General features: G+C 35.3%; 1 long non-coding RNA gene across 1 annotated transcript in view; it reads left to right on the forward strand.

Annotated features, from left to right (window-relative positions):
* Positions 1 to 488: 488 nt before the first annotated feature.
* LOC127434267 (uncharacterized) overlaps positions 489 to 24,361 on the forward strand; it is a 220,497-nt gene continuing 196,624 nt past the window's right edge. Inside the window, exon 1 of the long non-coding RNA XR_007896009.1 lies at positions 489 to 782. This is a non-coding gene — a long non-coding RNA (uncharacterized LOC127434267). The remainder of the gene's footprint in view (positions 783 to 24,361) is intronic.

The raw sequence follows: 24,361 nt of genomic DNA on the forward strand, positions 1-24,361 counted from the left end.
TCTAAATTTATGGTTTGGGACCCTGCTTCAGTAAGTCAATGGGATTTATTTTTTTCTGGTGAAAATCATAAACTTCAACATTTAATAAATAGCACACCTCTCCTCAACAAGCCACATGATTTAAGGAATGAGAAATTGTTCACTGATTTGGCCCAGCCCCCAATGGTTTGCTCAGTTTCTTCAGTCCTGACCAGGGACTAAAAATGAAATGTTTTTCATTTCGGTTCGTTCTGAGCAAAAACAGTATTTTTTCATTCCGGTTCAGAAGTTCTGCAGCCTCCTTTCCAAAAGGTTACCGGTTAGAACAAAATAAAATTACGGTTAATATCGTTCTTTTTAAAATGACAATACTCTGAGCTAAGGGGTGGGTGAAATACCAACTGCAGTATTGCCAGATCTCACAAGAGAAATAAGCAACCTGGTCTGGAAAAACAAGCCCAAACTAAGCCACTTGCATCACCAAAATAAGCAAAAATCAGTATTTAATTTTTTTTCCTGTGTGGTGGATTTATCAGCATAGAAATCATAACCCGGCATGCATCAGATCTGTATTAATATATCATATCTAACAGTAATTCAGTGAAGACTTGAAAACATCTGAGAAATGTACTTTTTACATCTAATAATGTTTTAAAATTATAATTATACATCGTTGTTATGTTATAAAGGTCTTCATTCACAGAATGCAACATGCACAATGGGCAATTAGGCAAATAAATGTGTGATGCAGCAGTTTCCTTCAGGATCAAAGCATGTTTCATTTTTTGAGACAGCATGAAGAGGTGTAGTTCCAAAAATGTACTATATATATTATAACCGGTTATCAGCACTCCGGAACAATTAAAAATCACTTAGTTCTGGTTTTTGTTACATTCTGCTAAAAATTCAGTTCGTTTTCAGTTTTCATTTTCGTTTTCATTCCTTGAACTATTCCCTGGTCCTGACAGTGATCTTGTTCAAAGTTCACCATACGCACATCTCCCTCCAGTGAAGATACACTTCCACCACAATCCACAGCCATCAGTAATGAAAAGACTGTAATGCTTTGAGCAGTGAGGAACGTGTGGACAGATAAGAATAGATGTTGATTCAGTTTAACTTATTTTAACCCTCGCAGGTGTTTAATCCAGTGAAAGTAACTGAGAGACTGTGATCAGGATCTGCACGGCACGCCAGAGGAAACACCACCGTCAGACATGAACATGTGAGTGAACTGCCAGCACCTGTCAGGAGAGACCCATGTGCCCTACAGAGAAGAAAGAGAGACAGACAGACCTTCAGACTCACACACACACACACACACACACACCGTTCACTTCTCTACCGCCAGCTACACTTCGTCAACTCTGACACCAAAGGGTTCTTGTGTGAGACCTCCGTCACACACACACACACACACACGGTTCACTCTGAGCTCTTGTATTTTTCAGATAAAAGCTCTCACTGAACACGTTTAATCTTTAGATTTGTGTTGTAGTGTGAAACTTACAGTGATTCCTAGTTGGAGACAGTACATTTATCTTATAAAGCCCATTTGTTTCTTGACATTATATCTATTATTTTATTAAAATAATAAGCTACTCAAGTCTGTGCGTTACAGTAATTTTACCATGGTTAAGAATTCCTTTAACCATGGTAAATTCACAGTAACTCACAGCCTCTTGTGGCTGATTATTTTTATAAAATGTCAGCAACAGCATTATCATAAAAGACACAAATGTTTAATAAATAGTTACATGCTTTAACAGTAATAATTAATCTGCCAATTAATATAGTTCATTAGTCTAACTGTAGGCTGTTTATGGTTGTCAAACAACATAGTAACTTGCCACATTAATGTATAATGTACGGTCACAGTTGTGCGTTTATCAGCATTTTACAATGGCTTCAAATCTCATCTAATTTAGAATTTAGACTTTGATTATCCATCTTATGCAACATAATAAAACATACACCATTACAGAAAAATGCAAAGATATGATGGTGACATCAAAAACTTTTTTGAATAAATTTTTAAGCTTTGTTGTTTTGTTTCAACACACGCTGCACTGTTAAAAAAAAAAAAAAAAAAAAAATTTGATATCTAGTTATATCAAAGTGCTTTTTGGAGTTGACACAACTAAATTGTCCAGTCAAATTAACACATTAAGTTGTGATTCTATCAATTTGTACATTAGTTGAATCAGCAAGTGTATTTGTCATCTCAACTCACTTAACAAAGCTGTCTGAACAAACAAAGATTTGCCAGCTCCCAGCATGCATTGCAGCATGAATAAATAATCAGGTTAGTGTTGTAGGCTTATTTAAATTTATTTATTTTATTTTTTTTATTTTTTTTTTTTTTTTTTTTTGCTATTTACAGATTTTATTTGTGCTGATGTTGTTGTTTTTGTCATCGCTGTTGATTAGTAGTTGTGTGGTGATGTTAAGAGCTCATCTTTTACTTGATGTTTGTATAGTATCACCATTACAGAGGTTTGTGTGTCAAGTGTTGACATCTATGTGCCTCCACAGTAAATTATCACATGTGTCTCTCAAGAAGAGACTGTCCTACACTGCAAATCATGCTAGGTTTCTTTGACAATTAAAGTTAGGTTCACTGAACGCTAACTTTACAACGGCAAGCCTTAAAATTTAGTTAACTAAAGTGACATTGTTATAACTACATAACTACACAAAATAAACTAATGTTTTACAACTACATTCAATCAGTTCAGATTACTTTTTAATTTTTGAGAAAAACTTATTCAATTAAGTCAGTTAAAATTAAAATAAAAAACAAATATAATGAATTGAATCAACACATTTTTTTTTAAAGTGCTAAAACTTTGTCATAAAAACAACAGTTAGTTGCAACTAGAGGTCTTCACGGGTCCAAAAATTGGTGCCTGAACCCAAAGAGACCTGGAAATGTACTACCCGGACCCGAACCAGACCCATCTAATATTTGAAAGCTGGGACCCGGACCCGGCTGGGAGACACAGACCCGATCAACACCAATTTCACAGCTGATTGCTATTAACAAGTTAATTTACAATTTGTGAAAACAAAACTTTGTGTCTTACCTAATGTAACGTTAGTAGCCTTCTCCCCTGTGCCTGGCTGTGATGCATATAATCCATCCTCCTTGCCAAGAAAGTTGGTAAAATACATCCAGGTTTTCTGTGATTCTTCTCTTGCTGATTGAAACAGCATTGCTAATCCACTCATTATTTCAGCTTCAAAAGTGCACTTGCTGTCACAGTGACGGGTGACAAACATGACTTGTTTAGAATCAGCTATGCCGTTTTTTTGTATCTCGCATAAGATAACTTCAACTGTTTGCCCTTTTGAACTATAATAACGATTGCTCGTTCATTGCCAAGGCTGCTAACGTTAGCATTGCTAATTTGCTATCGTGTGCCTTAACTCCGCTCTGCCTCTGACATCACTCAGCTCGTTGTGGCTCCACTCCGTTTTTCACCTTATTTCTTGGCCCGCACTTTCTCATCCTAGTTTTACAATGTTGCAAGTTACAACACACACACACAGCACCATCATCATCAGCACTGTCTGATCACAGCCGGGTCTTCTCAGATCAACTTGGGTATTACACATATGTTAAACAGACCCAGGACCCGCAGCAATAGAATGGGACCCGACCCAGACCCGGCTGACCGTATAAAATGTGGATCCGAACCCGTACAGGTCTCGGGTTGGGTCTCTGGTCCTCGGGTTAGGGTGGACCCGTGAAGACCTCTAATTGCAACAAACAGCCAGCAAGTTGATGTATTTCATATGACGGTAGAATTACTGTAAAATGAGCAGTAACACTTTAATGTTCTGTTTGTTATGGGTTTGCTAAAGGGATCAGTAATAATGAATGCTTCATTTATAATAATTCAGATATAACAACATGAATAAAAAGGGCAACTTTTATGCAATACCTGCCAAGTAGTGAGACATTTTACCTCAAATGATATAAATATTTAATAACACATATTCAACATTAGTAAACCTATAAAAATGAACCTTAACATAATGGTGACACATTTGAAGAATTAATTATTGAATTGCCAATATTATAAACCTATGTACATAAAGTTCAGTCTGGTTTAATGGTCATCAGGCTTTATTATATGATATCTGCTGTGAATGAACATGAAGAGCTGAAAAGTGTTTTTGCAGAGGACTTTAGGTAAATAGGACTGGGTAAGATGGGACAGCACTTGGAGTAGTACTATTCTTTTCACATCAACATGCAATGTGACAAGGAAAGTGACAACACAAGTGAGTCAAGACATTACAGTCATGAATATAAGAATGACATAATCCCTCCTTTTAATATCACTATAATAATTTATATTTGCTGCATTGTGACATAAATCATGAATGAGTGTATTTATGTTGTGTTTTATGTAGTATAGTTGTGTTTATTAAGCAATTATAACATGCAAGTTAAAATGCTCATTATTTGTTAAGTATTGCATGAAAATCACCCTTTTCATGAATGTTGTTATAACCGCATGATTTACAGTGCATTTGTAAATGATTTATTAGACATTAATGATCCCCTTTATAAACTTTTAACAAAGGGAACATTAAACACATGTAAAGTGTTGCCAGTCTACAACAGCATACTGTATAGTATATACATTTATACTGTACAGTATAATTCTGGTAGTTATTTGTATATTATATAACAAATTACAGTGTGCTTAAAATTACTCCTAGTTCTGTAACAATAACCAAGATTAGTGTCAAATAAGCTACACTCTAATGCAAGTTATAAAACAAATAATGAAATATTGAGTCCTTTTTGCAAATGACTTAAATATTTATTGAAAAACACTGATGTCAAGAATAAGGAGATAACCAAAATAGTGATATTCAGTAAAACATAAACATAACACGTAAAATATAAAAATCTCATAAAAAGTAGAGGACAGTGAAAAACATCCGACAACACTCAGATATGGGAAGTCATTAAGCCCAGTCACACACTCATTAATATTAAACAAGTTCATTCTTTGCGGAACAAAATACAAAAATAAATCATGTGCTAGATGTAATGATTATGCATAAATTAAGAATGCACAAAGACATGCTTCAAAATGCATGACATTAATGACATAATGATTTCAATAATCAAATAAATAATACACAAACACAGGCATAAATGTGTATCCAATGTATTTTATTTAATACAATTTATTTCAGAAAAATATCTAAAATTTATATAAAATAATCAAATAAATAATACATTATAAATTATAATAAATTAAAAAATGATAAAAATATATAGATTAATTTGTTTGTTTGAAATCCATTTTACTGACCTATATTGTAGGAGATCCATTTTCAAATCACTATCAAGGGGGCATTCTGATAAAATGGTCTAATAAAGGGTTGAATCCATTATTAATATTTAAATTCAAATCATTAGAGTCCTTCAGTAGAACTCATAAAATCTATAAGAAACATCCTGCATAGTTTAAAGTGTTTTAAGTGATACTTGTAATAAATTATGTATGATTTCATATGGATTCACTGCTGTAGTAACACACTGGGCCATTTACAGTTTCTTAGAAGTGATTAGCACTTAAATTTACACTTCATAAAATAATTCTGAATATTTTTTCATGTCATGTGTGTGTGTGTGTGTATGTGTGTGTGTGTGTGTGTGTGTGTGTGTGTGTGTGTGTGTGATGGCTCTCCACTCTGATGTCCCATCGGGAGATGGAGAAGGCTTTAAAATACTGCCTGTGTGAAATGTAAAATTTATGAATCCCCCCCATGTCCCTGCTTGATTTATGTGAAATAATAATACACTATTTAATGCTTAAACATGGCTGCAAGCAATCTGTGGCTATCAAGATGTACAATGCAGTAATGGGCAGGAAAGAAAAATCACCTCGTGCACTGAGGATGCTTGTTTAAAGGTGCACAGCAGATATATTAAACTATATGTAATTGTACACTAACTCCACGCTGTAGGCTGAGAGACTGAGAGATGCAGATGGTCATTAATATAGTGAGAAAAGGGGGTGGACACATGGTGGAGACAGGTTCATCCCTCACCAAAGATGCCTGGTTGCTTTCTGTCAGGGCTGTAAATATACAACAACAAACTTTGTAGTGACTGTTAATCAAAGATTCTTTGTATTTTTATTATTATTATTATTATTATTATTATTATTATTATTATTTTATATAAAATATCCTGGCCGCACTTTCCATATAATGAAAGTGAAAGGGGACTTTCAGCTGCCGTAACGTGGTGTCAATTTCCAAACACACACACACACACACACACACACACACACACACAAAATAATAATAATAATAATAAAATTAAAATAAAAAAATAAAATAATTTTGAGTTATCCCTGTTGTAAAAACAAGCAATTTACTTGTACAATAGAAGTCTATGAGGCAAGTTTACCGGAGGAAAAAAGCAGATTTGTTAAAGTCAGTTATTAAGTGATTTTAGCACACTAGCCTCATGTTAACACATTTAATATTTAAGACTTGTGACTATACTTTAGAAACTGTGTATTTTAATGTTTATTCCAGTGCAATGCCATAGACTTCCATTGTTATTGCATTACACTGAAAAAAAGGTGACGAAGTAAATATAGCAGAAAAATTTAGTACTTTCTACATTTGAATAAGTAAGTTGTAAGCATGTAAACTTGAAAATGTTAAAATTCTACATTTGTACTCAATTCAAACATGAATGCAAAAATGAATGCTCTACCTTATAAGGAAATCTTTTTTTATGATTGTTATCTTTAAAACACATTATCATGTATCAGTCCTAAAGTAGAAAACCTTGTCATATTTATTTGCTAATTTGAGTCAGTTTCACAGGCAAATAAAATAAGTACATTTTACTTAACTTTGCGAAGCTGGTGTTCCTGATAATTAATGAGCTTGCATGGTTTCACTTTTTGCAAATTGATTTACACCATTTGTATTGTTGATTTTGTTGTTGAGTTTGGTAACTTCTTGATTTGTGAAGTTTGAAGTTCATTTTATACTTCATTTGTGCTAAAAAAATAAAAAAAAATAAATAAAAAGAAATCTGTTGAATTTTACCACCCATCATCATGTTTTATGCTAGCGTGCAGGTCTGCGTGCACAGCTCTGGATTTTGTTTCTATCGCTATTAAAGCAAGGTAATGTAGTTTAACAGACTACATAGCATGCAGTAAGCTTACCTGTGAAAGGCTTCTGTGTGTCATGTGGTCCATGACTAAGTACATTAAAAAATAATTGAAATGCTAGAACACTTTTAAAAGCATTTTGTAATTCAGTTCTATATTGCTTAAGTAAAATGAACAAAGAAAGTGAGTAACATTTACTTGAAACAGCATATTACAAGTAAACTTTACTTGAGAATTTCTAATTAAAGCCACCAAGAATTTTGTAGCCTTTACTTGAAATTTGTAATTTGTGCTGGCAATGACAGGCAGATGAAGGCAATGATGATGTGAAGAACCCAAGTGCAGTTTATTTATAAACGTGAAATCCAAAAACCATAAACAAACATAAACATGGACTAGACTAGACACTAGACTAGACACTAGACTAGACACTAGACTAGACACTAGACTAGACACTAGACTAGACACCCAAACAATGTTACATTAACAATACCTGACAAAGGACCATGGCAAACATGAGGGTTTAAATACATGGACAAGGGTAACAAGACAACCAATGAACAGACAGAACTATAAACAAGATAACAAGATTAATATACTTAAACCAATGACAAACTAGAACTGATAACAAGTTAACAAGACAATAAACCAATGAAAACAAGACACATGAACATGGAAGGAAACAGGATATCACATGACCAGGAAACACATGACCATAAAACAGGAAATCACATGACATGAAACACGTGACTATAGAACGGGAACTAGACTTCCAAAATAAAAGACATGAACACAAAACATGAACAAAAACACATTAAAATGTGTGACAAAATTATGGTCGGTTAAATTTACTAGCAAATTCTGCATGGAAATTGTTTCCATTTTTTTTTTTTTTTTTTTTTTTTGTGTGTGTGTACTGTACACACTTATTTTTATTTATTTTTATTAACTGTTGAACTGAGTTCAAATGATTATCTGTGGTAATAAATTTAATTAAAATTGAAGATAAACATAGGGCTACTAAACATTAGATCTCTTTCAAACAAAGAACAAATTGTAAATTAAATTATTACAGATCATAGTTTGGATGTGCTCTGATTAACTGAAACCTGGCTTAAATGAATATATTAGTATTAACAAATCTACTCCCCCAGGTTATTGTTATAAACATGAGCCTCGTCTGAATGGTCGAGGAGGAGGTGTTGCTAGAATTTTCTATGAAGTATTTGGTGTTACTCAGAGGACAGGATATAAGTTTAAGTCTTTTGAAGTAATAATGCTTAATGTGACACCGTCAGATATAAATAAAATAATCTCTGTCATCTTTTGCCCTTGCTACTGTATATAGATCATCCGGGCCGTATTCTGATTTCCTTAGTGAATTTGCAAATATTCTATCAGATCTAGTAGTTAATGTAGATAGAGATTTAATTGTTGGTGACTTAAACATTCACATAGATAATGATAATGACACATTGGAAATAGCAATTATCGACATTCTCAAATCTCTTGCAGTCAGACAAAATGTGACAGGACCAACTCATCACCATAATCATACACTAGATTTTGTTCTGTCAGATGGAGTTGATGTTGATACCATAGAAATTCTACCATAGAGCGATGACATCTCACATCTTTACCTTGTCTCTTGTCTTGCGATCAGCTAATGTCACTGAATCTACGCCATGCTATCGTTCAGGTAGTACTATTATTTTGACCACTAAAGATAGCTTCACTAATAATCTTCCAGAATTGTCTCACATACTCAGTAAGCCAAAAAATCTAGAAGAACTTGATATAATAACAGAAAATATAAATACAGTCTTCTCTAGCACTCTTGATAGTGTCGCCCCTCCTTCGATTAAAGAAAATTCAAGAAAAAAGCCCTGCACCATGGTGCAATGATCACACTCATGCTCTCAAGAGAGCAGCTCGGAAAATGGAGCGCAGGTGGAAGAATACAAAATTAGAGGTATTTTGGGGTGTATGGAAGGATAGTGTCTGTAGCTACAGACAGGCACTAAAAGGTGCCAGGTTAGGATATTTTAGCAAACTTATAGAAAATAACCACAACAATCCTAGGTGTTTATTCAGTACTGTGGCTAAACTGGTTAGGAATAAAGCATTAACTGAACCAGATATTCCGTTGCAGCACAATAGTAATGACTTCATGAATTTCTTTACTGATAAAATAGAAATCTTCAGAAATATGAATTATGCAATCAACTGTCACAGCACCTCAGAAGACAGTAACTTTCCTCACGAGCAACTTCAATCCTTTGCTGTCATAGGTCATGAAGAGCTAACAAAAAATCAAAAGCCACAATATGCATGTTAGATCCAATACCAACTAAGCTCTGAAAAGAGATATTCCCTGTAATCTCAGAACCTCTTTTTAATATTATTAACTCCTCACTATCCTTAGGACATGTCCCAAGAAACTTTAAAATGGCAGTTATCAAACCGCTTATTAAGAAGCCACAGCTTGACCCTGGAGAACTGGCTAATTATAGACCGATTTCAAATCTCTCATTTATGTTTAAAATACTAGAAAAGGTAATGTTGTCCCAACCATTTTCATTTCTACAGAGAAATGGTATGTATGAACAATTTCAGTCAGGATTTAGGCCCCATCATGGTACAAAAACTGTACTTATCAGAGTTACAAATTACTTGCTCTTATCATTTGATCGCAGCTGCATTTCTCTTCTATTGCTTTTAGATCTTAGTGCTGCCTTTGACACCATAGATCACAACATTCTCTTGAATAGGCTGGAGAATTATGTTGGCATTAGTGGACTTGCATTAGCATGGCTCAGATCCTACTTATCAGACCGCTACCACTTTGTATGTGTAAATGAGGAACTGTCAAATCAAACAAAAGTTAAGTATGGAGTGCCACATGGGTCAGTTTTAGGGCCTCTGCTTTTCTCCATATAAATGCTTCCCCTGGGAGATATTATCAGGAATCATGGAATAAGTTTCCACTATTATGCCGACGATACCCAACTTTATATTTCTTCTAAACCCGAAGAAATTTCACAATTCTCCAAATTAGCAGAGTGTATCAATGAAATCAAAGATTGGATGGCCAGAAATTTCCTTCTACTCAATTCCGACAAAACAAAGGTACTAATTATTGGACCAAAAACCTCTAAAAATAAGCCAATAAAATATAATTTGACTCTCAATGGATGTACTGTTACGTCGTCTTCTACAGTGAAAAACTTAGGTATTATATTTGATACCAATCTGTCCTTTGAAAATCAAATATCCAATGTTTGTAGAACAGCATCCTTCTAGCCAAACATCACTTCAGTCTTTTACAATGGACTTCAGGGGATGAACTGATGCTAACTCCAACTGTAAAACATGGGATACTTCATATGCCACTGCCCGAACCTTGGATTTAAGATGGACCCCACCGAACATCACCGAAATAACCTGCCAGTTGAACTGCAATGCACCTCACTGATCTCTGCCTGCATCACCTTTGTTTATTGATGGACTACACTTTTGAAATGGAATACATAGACTATCAATGAATTGCCAATAAAAGCCTTCATCAGACAAATAACAAAGGACAATTCATCTATGTGAACTTCTGCAATTAATCCAGGATGAACTTCAAAGACATTAGTCATTAATCTTACAGTTCATACAAAATATTTGTTTAAACACTGGTCCTTAACACTTACTAAGTTTACACATTTTAAACCATGACTTGCACTGTACACAAATAACTAATATTGGCATTATATTCATGATGTTAGCCAGAGGGGAACTGGCCCACACAGTGAGCCTGGTTTCTCCCAAGGTTATTTTTCTCCATTAACCAACATCTTATTAGGGGTTCAAGCCCAAAGGGCTGAAACCCTATTGTATTTGTCAGGATTTCTTTATTAGGGGTTCAAGCCAGAAGGGCTGAAACCCTATTGTATTTGTCAGGACTTTTATTAGGGCTTCAAGCCCGAAGGGCTGAAACCCTATTGTATTTGTCAGGATTTTTATTATTATTAGGGGTTCAAGCGCTTAGCGCTGAAACCCTATTGTAATTGTTAAGATTTTTTTAGGGGTTCAAGCGCTTAGTGCTGAAACCCTTTTGTAATTGCTAAGATTTTTATTAGGGGTTCAAGCGCTTAGCGCTGAAACCCTGTTGTAATTGTTATGATTTTTATTATTATTATTATTATTATTATTATTATTATTATTATTCCACCATAAAACTAATCAGGCAGAGCAAACCGTAAGGCCTAGAGACTTGAAACTTGGTCAGATGGTAATAGTATTGCTCGCTACTCAGAAACACAGACTCGGCCAAATCGGTCAATAGGGGCGAAACTGCTCATAACTCCTAGACTGTTTGTCATAGACTCTTGGATTTTTCATAAAACCTACTTTTGCGAACTAGTCCTAGGTTTTTCGTCCGATCGTGACCAAACCAGTGCCAAACGATTCTATGGAGTCTCAATATCAAAAGTTATCAAAAAAAGTTTGAACTTTTGATTCGAGCTAGCTACAGTATGCAAAAACATTGGAAGTAGGAGTGGCCAATTTTTCGTAAATGGCTATAACTCTTGAAGGAAATGAGATATCTTCACCAAAGTTTTGCCACATGGTGGCGCTATAATACCAAAAAACATGAAATTGGCTGTAAACATGAAATTGGATATTTGTAGGTGTTAATGATTGTATATAGTGCAGTGTTGTGAAAAAACACAAGTAATATATATCACCTGATAGCTCTTCTCATTCTAAACAACTTTGCCTCAAAAAGCATTGGTGTCTGTCAGACCGTTCGGTAAATATTTCAGATAATGTTAAAAACCTACTTTTGCGAACTAGTCCTAGGTTTTTTGCCCAATCAGAACCAAACCAGTGCAAAAATATACTCTGGAGTCTGATTATCAATAATTATCAAAAAAGAGTTGAAATTTCGACTCACGGTCGCTGAGGGGTGCCAAAATGTTCGAAAAGGGTGGGCTATTTTTACTAAAATGGCTATAACGCCCGAACGAAATGAGATATTTTCACCAAACTCGGTACGCGGAGTTTGGCCACTTGGTGGTGCTATAACAGGAAAAAAACATGAAAACAGCTCTAACACGCAACCGTTAGTCTGATTGAGTTGAAAACTGGCATGCAGTGTCTTTGTCCAAAGTGCCATGACTGTCTATGAGGACATTGGCGTATCTCTAAAAACATGGCTGCCATCAGCCAATGAAATTTGAGCACCTGTTAGACAAGGTTAACAGAGGCCGATCGGCACAAAACTTGGAAATTTGAAAGAAATCGACCAATGGGTGACGCTAACGAGTTTTACACCTCTGTAATCATGTGGTGTTTCACACATACACACAGTGGATGTGTCCCAATTCAAAGGCTGCATTCTTCGAAGGACTCTGACTTTAAAGGCCACGACTTCGAAGGCCACGAATGTCAGACTGAGTATTGTTAATTGGGACAGTCTAGCCTACGGAGGGCTGTTCTTGTCACCTTACAACTGTGACAGCTGCAGAGTGACTGTAACGTTTGTACTGGACTTTTTTTCACGGGAAATGAAGGATGCATTTGGAGGCCGCATTTGAAGGAGCCTTCAAATTGGGATTGTCACGCAGCAGTGACGCAATCGGCCTTCGAATGCGACCTTTGAAGCATGCAGCCTCTGAATTGGGATGCAGCTATAATTCATATCATTTGTTAGATCTCCTCATACTGAACAACTTTCCCTCATTGCTGTCAATCAAATCGTTCATTAAATATTCACAATTATGTAAAAAACCTACTTTTGTGAACAAGTCCTAAGTTTTTCATTCAACCTCAATAAAACCAATGCAGTACAATTCTCTGGACTATCTAGGTCAATAATTATCAAAAAAATTTGGGTAGCTATAACAGTGTCATTTAAAAAATGGGCGTGGTCAAATGTACAAATAAGCCCATAATTCCTAAACAAAAACTCAGAACTTCACGAAATTAGGTGAGCACATGCGACATATGATTCTAAGAAAGCATGCTTTTATGGAGATCGGACCGTAGGTGGTGCTATGAGCTTTAAAAAGCTTTAAAAACCATGTATTTCCTTAGTAAATTGCCTGTATTGGCTGTAAATGGTCTATTCCATCTATGATCTAGGTGGTTACATGCTTGCTAAATAAAACATAATACCTTTTTACGCATGTGCTTAAAGGCCTTAAACCGCTTGAACTCCGTTAATTGCTGCTCGCAGCTATATTTATTATTATTATTTTTATTATTCTGCCCTAAAACTGACCGTGCAGACCAAACCGTGAAACTTTGAGGGAAGGTAGTCCTCCAGAGTGCCACAGCGTGGCGCTATATTGATAATTGTTACATTTTGGCCCATAACTCTTAAATCGTTTGTTGCACACTCAAGTGTCTTATATCGTTGGATTCCTTGGCTCAATACAAACAAAACATTTATGTCTGATTTCATTTCCGTCATGAACATTTTCACGCTAAATTTGCACAACTCCTCCTAGGCCGTATGTCCAATTTACACGAAAATCAGTGTTTGTCTACTATGGACCCTTCTGACATAAAGCTATCAAAATAATTTTGATTCGTCAAAGCGTTAAGAAGATATAAGCCAATGAATTGGTCAGGCGTTGTCCATTTTGTACTTATTGACCAATATCTACCAAACGAAAAGGCCAAATGTTACAAAACTTGATACACATAGACAACAGGACATTCTGAGGATGCATGCAAAGTTGCAAAAAATTTAGCCTATAGGGGGTGCTACAAAAAAAATGCTCATAACTCTGCAAAAGTATGATCAGTGAAGTTGAAGTTGAAAATTGGTATGCATCTTGTAGGGGCCAAAAGCTAATATATCCTACAATATCAGTACCGCCAGCAGCCAATCAAATTTCAGCAGCTGATAACATCAAATCTGAATGGCCGACCATTACGAAACTTAGAATGAGGCTGTGTACCAAGTTTTATGAATATCGGCCACAAGGTGGCGCTATAACAAGGACATTTATGTTTTCACTAATAACTCCGCAACCGAGTTGAATAATCTCACAATTCATTTTTCCTCTAATTCCTTGCACCAAGACCTACAAATGTTTATCTACGTTTTATTGCATTTTATAAAATGTTTTCGCTATTCTAATTTTCTAAAAAAGCAATTTTTTCGAACTCCTCCTACGCCGTATATATACGATTCCCACAACAATTGGTGTGTGTCTACTATGATCCCTCCTGACAAAAAGTTATCAAAGGAATTTTGATTCGTTGAAGCATTGCAAATATATAAGCCAACGAATTGGTCAGGCGTTGTCCAGTTTGTACGTATTGACCAATATCTACCAAACGAAAAGGCCAAATGTTATGAAACTTGATACAGATTTACAACAGCACATTTTTAGTCTGCATGCGAAATCGCCAATAGGGGGCGCTACAACTAAAAAATGCTCATAACTCCGCAACTGTATTAACAATGAAGTTGAAAACTGGTATGCTTCTTGTAGGGGCCAAATGCTGCCAGCAGCCAATACATTTTCAGCAAAATGGCTGTATAAATGGTGTGTAAATTATTGCATATTATCCAATGTTACCTGCTATTGTGAACTACATCTAGGACTCCCTAGGTCAATAATTATCAAAGAAAAGTTTAACTTTAGTTATTTATGGGTTGCATTTATCATGTGGGTTTGACCAAGTGTATCCAAAAGCCTATAATTCTTAAAATAAATATTAGAAATTCTAAAACCTTTTTGGAGATTGGGTGCTTTGTGGCTTTATAACAGTTAAAAAGTAAAAATAAAAATGACCACCATAACAATTATCCTGTTTCAGGATCGTTGAACACAAGACATCATAGTAGTCATATTTAACACCAGTTTGCAAATTCAACAACTTAAAAAGTACATATACATATACAAATACATAACTTTTTTGCATACTTTGAAAGTTCTTAAAAGGCTTGAACCCCGACAATTGCTGTTTTTTTTTTTTTTTTTTTTGTTTTGCACAATTTACAATTACACAATGATGACTCTAAGACTTTATAGATATTACAGTTTCATTTTCTGTTAAAGCATGATTTTCTGTAAAGCTTCTTTGAAACGATGTGTCGTGAAAAGCGCTATACAAATAAAAATGACTTGAATAATTGTGTTGAAACTAGAACATTACATTTGAGACAAATGCTTTATGTTTCACTCAACTGTCACACAAATGAAGTACAATGTAATTAACTAATTTTAAAAAAGCAAAACAACATGAGATATTTAGAAGAAAAGCTTGAACCACAAATATGACATTCATGAGCTTAGTATTTATTAAGATGGAAAATTAAGGAGCATGACTCAAGAGATATTTATGTCATACCCAATCCTGGCAAGCAGAATGCTGGGAAACATGGAGATAAAGGACAATCACCAAATAAAGAATAATACAGATCAAATTACAGCATGCTAATGCTTTTTCAGAAATATAATGATTTATGTATCTCTTGTGCTTAATTAAATTCATTAGCTTAGTAAATCTCCTCAGATCTGGTCTATAAAGTGTTGAGTCACTTCATTGTGCAGTTTCTGGGCCAGTTTCCCACACCTCAGTGTAATTATGATCCCATAAGAAACCACAGACAGAATTAATGAATATTGTATGTGATTCTACACAAACACAGGAGATATAGAACTGCTCAGTTCCAAAATGTATGCCTTCTCATAAGGGGGTGTCACTGTCCATCAATGGATATTATTGTGTGTGTTTAAATATAAACAGTATAAATATATTAGTGTAGTTAAATTATAATTTCATATCTACATCGTAGATTCCAGTGGTGTGCGGTGCATAAACCATAACCCCCTTCAATCCTTCACAACCCCATCCCTAAATGTTGCTGAGTTTGAATGAAATGAAAATCATACTCCAACATATCATGTCATGGTGGCAAAATTGGGTAACTTTTTAAAATAAGGTTACAATTGTTAACATTAGTTAACAACATTAGTTAAAATGAACTAACAATAAACAATAGTTTTATAGCATTTATTCATCTTGGTTAATGTTAATTTCAACATACACTAATACATTTTTAAAATCAAAAGTTAAAAGTAAATGTTATGCACTATGAACTAACATATGCTGCAAATACAGTGTGTGTGTGTGTGTACATATATATATATATATATATATATATATATATATATATATATATACACACACACACACACACACACACACCGGTGGCCAAAAGTTTGGAATAATGTAGAGATTTTGCTGTTTTGGAAGGAAATCGGTACTTTAATTCACCAAAGTGGAATTCAACTGATCACAAAGTACAGACAGGACATTACTGATGTAAAAAACAGCACCATCACTATTTGAAAAAAAGTCATTTTTGATCAAATCTAGACAGACCCCATTTCTAGCAGCCATCACTCCAACACCTTATCCTTGAGTAATCATGCTAAATTACTAATTTGGTACTAGAAAATCACTTGCCATTATATCAAACACAGTTGAAAGCTATTTGGTTCGTTAAATTAAGCTTAACATTGTCTTTGTGTTTGTTTTTGTGTTGTCACAGTATGCAATAGACTGGCATGTCTTAAGGTCAATATTAGGTCAAAAATGGCAAAAACGAAACAGCTTTCTTTAGAAACTCATCAGTCAATCATTGTTTTGAGGAATGAAGGCTATACAATGCTTGAAATTGCCAAAAAACTGAAGATTTCATACAAAAGTGTACACTACAGTCTTCAAAGACAAAGGACAGCTGGCTCTAACAAGGACAGAAAGAGATGTGGAAGGCCAGATGTACAACTAAACAAGAGGATAAGTACATCAGAGTGTCTAGTTTGAGAAATAGACGCCTCACATGTCCTCAGCTGACAGCTTCATTGAATTCTACCCGCTCAACACCAGTTTCATGTACAACAGTAAAGAGAAGACTCAGGGGTGCAGGCCTTATGGGAAGAATTGCAAAGATAAGCCACTTTTGAAACAGAAAAAACAAAAAGAAAAGTTTAGAGTGGGCAAAGAAATACAGATAATTGGAAAAGAATGTTATGGATCTTAACCCCATTGAGCTTTTGTGGGATCAACTAGACTGTAAGGTGTGTGAGAAGTGCCCGACAAGACAGCCACATCTACGGCAAGTGCTACAGTAAGCGTGGGGTGAAATGTCACCTGAGTATCTGGACAAACTGACAGCTGGAATGCCAAGGATCTGCAAAGCTGTCATTGCTGCATGTGGAGGATGTTTTGATGAGAACTCTTTGAAGTAGTTCAAATTGTAATAGTAATTTTTCATGTTATTAATGTCCTGACTAAACATTGTGATCAGTTGAATGCCACTTTGGTGAATAAAAGTACCAATTTCTTTCCATAAGAGCAAAATCTGTAAATTATTCCATATATATATATTACAATTATATATATATATATATATATATATATATATATATATATATATATATATATATATATATATATATACATCAACTTCTTTTGAGGATTCCTCGTTGTCGCTATAGATCTAAGGGTGATCATGCCTTTCTCTGTGATAGGTCCTAATCTCTTGAACAGTCTCCCTTTCCAAGTGAGGTCACCTTTTTCATTAGCCATTTTTAAATCTTCTTTGAAAACTTATTTATAGTCTTTAGCTTTTGAATAGGTCCTTGAATAGGTTAAAATAGGTAAATACACGATGCTGTATTTAAAGGTATTTATTTATTATTATTTATATATATATATATATATATTTTCATTTTATTTTCCTCCTTCCTGACCACACGTTTATTCTGCTATTTGTGGGGGGCGGTGGGGGGGGGGGGGGGTTGGACACCCATGGTGTCTTTCATGAAATCTCTTCAAACTCACAGGCCTCACTGTGCCAGCTGAGGAGACCCACCCCCCAAACGCCCTCCAGCCCAGAACGCCCATTCTCCAGCTGTCAATCAAAGCCACATTAAAGCCATGTGACATCATGCAGTTGAGTGTTCCAGTCACCGGGAACACAGAGACGGCCCGGGGCCAAACTAAACAAACTTCCACTGCCACTTTAGACAATGTGTCATTGTGCAGCATAATCCTTGGGACGTGGATAAGCGTATTATATTTGGATTTGTACAATAAACATGTTAAAAACATTTTTATATTTACTATTGTTTTTACAAGTGTAAGTAACACACACACACACACACACACACACACACAGTATTCAAGGTTTGTGGTAGTGTTTGCTTAGGCAATCACTAATACATACCTCGGGTCTTTTTAACGACTTGTGATATATCATGTATATCTATCACAAAAGGATCTACAAAATGCCCAGATATTGTACATTTTTTAAAGCATTTTCAAGACAATTAGAAAATAATAAAATAGTATATATTCTGTTATATTTTCACGTTTTATTTCTTGTATTGTTAAAAGATGATTCAACAAATGATACAATAGGATTCGTTACTTCCACGCTGAAATTTTAGACGCAACTAGGTGTCAAACACATTTTGAGCTACTCATAAGATACACATAAGTTACACATATGTACATATGGCTCTTATTGAGTCTTTATAGACATACAGCTTACAGAATTTCAGTAGTAGCCATATCAAACTGTTACACTTGCTATAGTTTAGGGTTGGGTTACTCGAGTTCGGACTCAAGTCCGAGTCACGAGTCCAATTTTAATGGATTTGGACTTATCACGGACTCGGATGCATTTTTACTCGGACTCAAGCCTTTGGGACTCTGGATTTAATTCCATGGCATTTGATTTGTGATGCAATGAACAAAATAAGTAATTAAAAATAACGAAACCAAAAATAAATGGACACTCTGTCTGCAAGCAGATATATAACCCCCTGACTTAAAATCAAGAACTTCATTAAGTCAAGTTACCCACATCGTGTCTCTCACAGTTTACTAAAACAACATATCAAAATAAAAATTCAGAAAAATATTATTCATATTGGGCTATTAAATCTTTTTAGGCGTAATGTATCCACACATGTTGGCATCTGTAGTCTCTGTGACAGTGTTGTCAACTTAAACTGGTCCTTGATGAATTAACTGTAACTTTTTAAATAGTCGGGGGAAAAATGGTTATTGCTAAAGCAAAATCCATGTATTCACGCAACTTGTTAAAATGTAAGTGGGGTGTTTTCTGAATGTTAATTTTCCCCACAAGCATGGAGGTAAATCAGACAAGTGTCACATTCAGACAGCTACACTGCACTTTTTACAGAGTACAAGCACTTAAAGGAATATTCCGGGTTCAATAGAAGTTAAGCTCAATCAACAGCATTGTGGCATAATGTTGATTACCACAAAAATAAATGTTGACTCGTCCCTCCTTTTCTTAAAAAAAAAAAAAATAAATAATCGAGGTTACAGTGAGGCACTTACAATGGACGTGAATGGGGTCAATTTTTTAATGTTAAAATACTGACTGTTTCAAAAGTATAATGACAAGACATAAAGGATATGCGTGTAAACATGATTTTAGTGTGATCAAATCACTTACCTTTTCTGTGTAAAGTTAGAGCCAATTTTACAACTTCTTTGTCATGATGATGTAATATCAACAAACACTAAAACGACTGTAAAAATGACTATTTAAACAACTTTACAGCTCAAATAATGCATGAGTTTTAATAGAAGAGAATAAAATTATAAGCTTCACATTTCTTTGTTTAAACCCTCCAAAAATAGGCCCTATTCATTTCCATTTTCCCCATTCACTTCCATTGTAAGTGCGTCACTGTAACACAGATGTTTTCTTTTTTTTTTTTTTTTTTTTTTTTTTTTTAAAAAGGAGAGACGAGTCGAAATACATTTTTATGATAATCAGTTATGCCACAAATACTGTTGATTGAGCTTAACTTGTATTGAACCCGGAACATTCCTTTAAATGTTGAGATGTGGGGATTGTATTTAGAATTTTAGGTTCCAGTGTTGAGAATTGTGTGTTAAAATGTGTACCTGACATGACGAGTCTATTCATAATTACACATGCAATATGAAATTATATGGATAGAATTGGCTACATGGAATTTAAGCTCAAATGTGGTTAAATAGTGAAAAACAAAATATAAAATAAAATATACATTTTCACAAACTTTGTATTGCAGAAGTTTGCATACCCTTTTGTTTTAGGCCTATATGTTTTCACACCTCTTTCAGAATGTATGCAAAAATAAGAGATAAAAGATTGTATAGATTCAGATTCATGAACAGATTCATTCGGAGTCGGACTCAACTTGGACTCGACTAAGGTGGACTCAAACCCAACACTACTATAGTTTACTTCCACATTGCTTCGTCAAATAGAACAATCGCCAATGTACATCATGCCAATCACTGGAACAACAGCGCCACCTTGAGTAAGAAATATCATGTATAAAATGTATGTGTACACACATATGAGACACTGATAATTCACCATCATTGTGCAGAAAATCTACATGGATATAGTATTCATTTGTATGAATCTAGAACTCATTTGTCTTGTAACGAACAAAGAAATAGATTTCCTTACAGAGTAAACTTATATATATATAGCCAAGTTGAGAAATTTCATGTAATTTAACTAATTGGATGTGGCCCCTTTAAGACCGAAGCTTGTGATGCAGCTGTGTTACACACGTGTGCTGGTTAGAACCTGAGAGCATATGTTGTGCATGCCTTGTGCAGGAGAGCTCCCAATTTTGTTCATCGGTTGATAATTCTTTGGGTAAATATCAAATATTACACAAAATGCTGATAAACTGCAGTAAATATGCATTCAGAAGAGTTGCATGTTAAAGATGTTTGTTTGTTATGGGTCATTTTTGAAGGATACATATGGATTGCATGTATGGAGTTTGACCACGTTTGCTGCACATGCAAGAACTGGGTATGTAAATTTAGTATTAATCATATCTTATTTAGTGATTTATTATGGAAGCCCTGAACCGCAAGGTGAAAAAATTAAAAATAAAAAGAATAACGGTGAAAAAAAAAAAAAAATAGTGTCTCAGTTCCTTCCTGAGCCTAAGTCTTAATTTTTTTTCTCTCTTCCTATTTTTTTTTCTCTCTTCCTAATTTTTCTTTTTCTCTCTTCAAAAAAATAATTTTTTTCTCTTCAAAAATTTGTTTTTCTCTCTTCAATTTTTTTTTTCGCTCTTCAAAAAAATGCATGCGGTACCAACCTTGACCACCAAGTGCCACTATCAGTAAACATGTAATCTTAAGCTTTTAATGCTTTCTCTGTTGCTATATAGTTGAATAATACATTTATTATTTATTTAAGGGTTTGCCAACCTTAATCAAGACAAAATCAGTTTACATATGTTTGATATGGCATTCGTTAGTTTTGCATTCAAAGTGCCGTTTTCTCAGTCTCACACGGCTGCGAGCGCTCTCCTCTTCTCTCTTTAACATGCACGCATAGACCGAGAGATAGTGAAGATATACCACGTGAAAATGGTTTAAGCGGAGATTCTTTCTTGTAGGCCCATCTGTCAAAATGACGGACAGTGTTTTGAATAATTAAAGATGGATGTCTTAACCTTGCGCTCAAACGCAAGTTTCAGAGAAAAATAGCGAGTCAAATAAAATTGCATGAATCCATAAAATGCGCAAAACCAGTAAACAGCATGTCAGCATCCTCATCTAAATCATTATGATAAGCAAAATCTAAAAAAAATAAAAATAAAAAAATAACCATGAAATGTCACTAACAATAAGAACCTCTTTGCAAAACTGCGAGAGAGTGACAGCACACCGAACCGAACATTATTCTGCTTCTAACGGAGGTGTGCATTGTAACATTAGAACCATGCACTGCCAGACTGCAAAAACCTATTAAAACTGCATATCCTGTTGAAATGTTCACACTTTATAATGAGACAACCAAGATGCTGCATGGCATCGCGCTTATGCAAATTCCAGGTCAAACGAGTACCACCAATTTTTTCCCCAAAAATAAACAAACATTGTTTTATAATCATCATATTATTTTTATCCGTCATTACTCTTTTGCATTTTTTTCCCTAAATAAATATATATATATATATAGTTGCATAGAGCCCTGATTTGTCCTTACAACCTAAATAACCTTCTTCAAATATTCCATGAAATTTGTGTAGTGTGTGTGTATATATATATATATATATATATATATATATATATATATATATATATATATATATATATATATATATATATATATATATATATAGAATTTACCATGGTTTCAAGTCCATTTTTAATTTCTGATTTGTGTTTCAGGTTTAATACAGTTTATTTCACATTTATGAGGATGTATGCGTCATTGTGTTTTGAGATAAAAAATGGTGTGCCTTGGACATTTTATATTTACAAAGATGTGCCTTGGTAAAAATAAGTTTGAGAACCACTGCTCTAGAGGACCATGTGATATATCACAGGTGTCTGTGCAGACAGAATGTTATTGTGTTGTTTTGTACTGAATGAATCCACATCCCTGAGTGCCAAGAAACTTAAACAACCCCGAGTATCTTTCAGTGACCAGTCACTGGTGGTTTGGTGAGTGGGTTAGCGGCTAGTTTACGTCATAATCCTCAACACTACTTTATTTTCATCCACTGATTGTGACTTATCAGCTGTGAAGGTATAATTGTGTACAGCTGTTTCTTAGTAACGCCTGCATTCCAAATGAAATAAATTCATCAAATTAATCACACAAATGAAGACTATTAAATTGTGGCAGACAAGTGAAGAATTTAATAGACATTACAAAAAATGGCTTTAGATGTCAATATACTGTTTATTTTCACAAAATAGAACTTAAGCACTTTATTGGCCAAAGCGATCCATTCTGCAGTTGAGTTAGAGGGCTGTTCACACAGGGCACATTTTGGAATCTGTCTGATGGTAGGAAAATTTATGGAGGATTGTAGGAATTTATGTATGGGTCAGGGGCATGAATAATTGTGAAAATGTTTATGATATATATAATCATTGAATTAACACGTTTTAATAAAAGATTTACTTTTTGGAATATCAAACTCTGAAATCCTGTAAATAAAGAGTAAAAATAAGGGATGCACCAAAATATTAACATTTTGGCCAATACAGATTACAAATATATACCACTATAGTGCCAACTACTCACCTTGTTTTGTCATCAGATAAGTTTGTCACACAACTTCACAGAAGAAGGGAAGGAGAACACAGGGAAACAGGGTTTTCCAGGCTCAGGTAAAACTTTTAATCGGCTACTTCAGTGCTTCACAACTTTACAAACTCATCAGCTTCACAGGTGCGTAGTTACTTAGACACATCAGCTTCAGAAAACACAACAGATTAAACACAACAGCTTTAGGATCACCGTGGCCTTCCTTGTGCCAGACTCTCTCTCCCTCTGCTGGTGGCGTGGCTGCTTATATGCCGTTCTCCCCATGCTCACTGGAATTAGAGACAGGTGTTAAACATAATCTAGCTCACGTGCAAGCGTCCTTACTGCTTTCTCTCCGGACAGACGCTTGACCACGCCCCCGCTGCCACATATCCCCACCGCCCGACTCAGGCCGGGGAGACATCCGGCCTGTCTACCACTCCCCCCCCATTTCTGGAAATCCCGGTCTGTGGACCACCTTGAAGAGCCAGATACCAACGGGTGAGCCGCGCATTGGTGTCCTTCCAAATAATTAGGCACAAATCTCCTATAATAGCCAGCCAGCCCCAGGAACTGTCTCACCTCCTTTTTGGTCTTGGGCCTCGGGCAGGTCGCAATTGCCGCAGTCTTGTCAATTTGGGGACGCACCTGCCCGTGTCCCAAGTGGAACCCCAGATACCATACCTCCACCCACCCAATTGCGCACTTCTTGGGGTTTGCTGTGAGTCCCGCTCGTCGCAGCGATCTCAGAACCGCCCTCAGATGCTGCCGCTGCCAATTATTGCTGTAAATGATGATGTCATCTAAGTAGGCAGCGGCTTAAGCCGAATGCGGTCTGAGGATTCGGTCCATGAGATGCTGAAATGTAGCCGGGGCTCCAAACAAACCGAACGGAAGCGTCACAAATTGGTGTAATCCAAACGGCGTGGAGAAGGCTGTTTTTTCACGGGAAATTGGTGTCAAGGGTATCTGCCAATAACCCTTTGTCAAATCCAGTGTCGAATAAAACCGAGCAGTGCCCAACCGATCAAGCAACTCATCAACGCAAGGCATTGGGTATGCGTCAAACTTAGACACCGTGTTGACT

The sequence above is a fragment of the Myxocyprinus asiaticus genome, chromosome 44, assembly GCF_019703515.2.
Source record: "Myxocyprinus asiaticus isolate MX2 ecotype Aquarium Trade chromosome 44, UBuf_Myxa_2, whole genome shotgun sequence".
NCBI classification, from domain to species: domain Eukaryota; kingdom Metazoa; phylum Chordata; class Actinopteri; order Cypriniformes; family Catostomidae; genus Myxocyprinus; species Myxocyprinus asiaticus.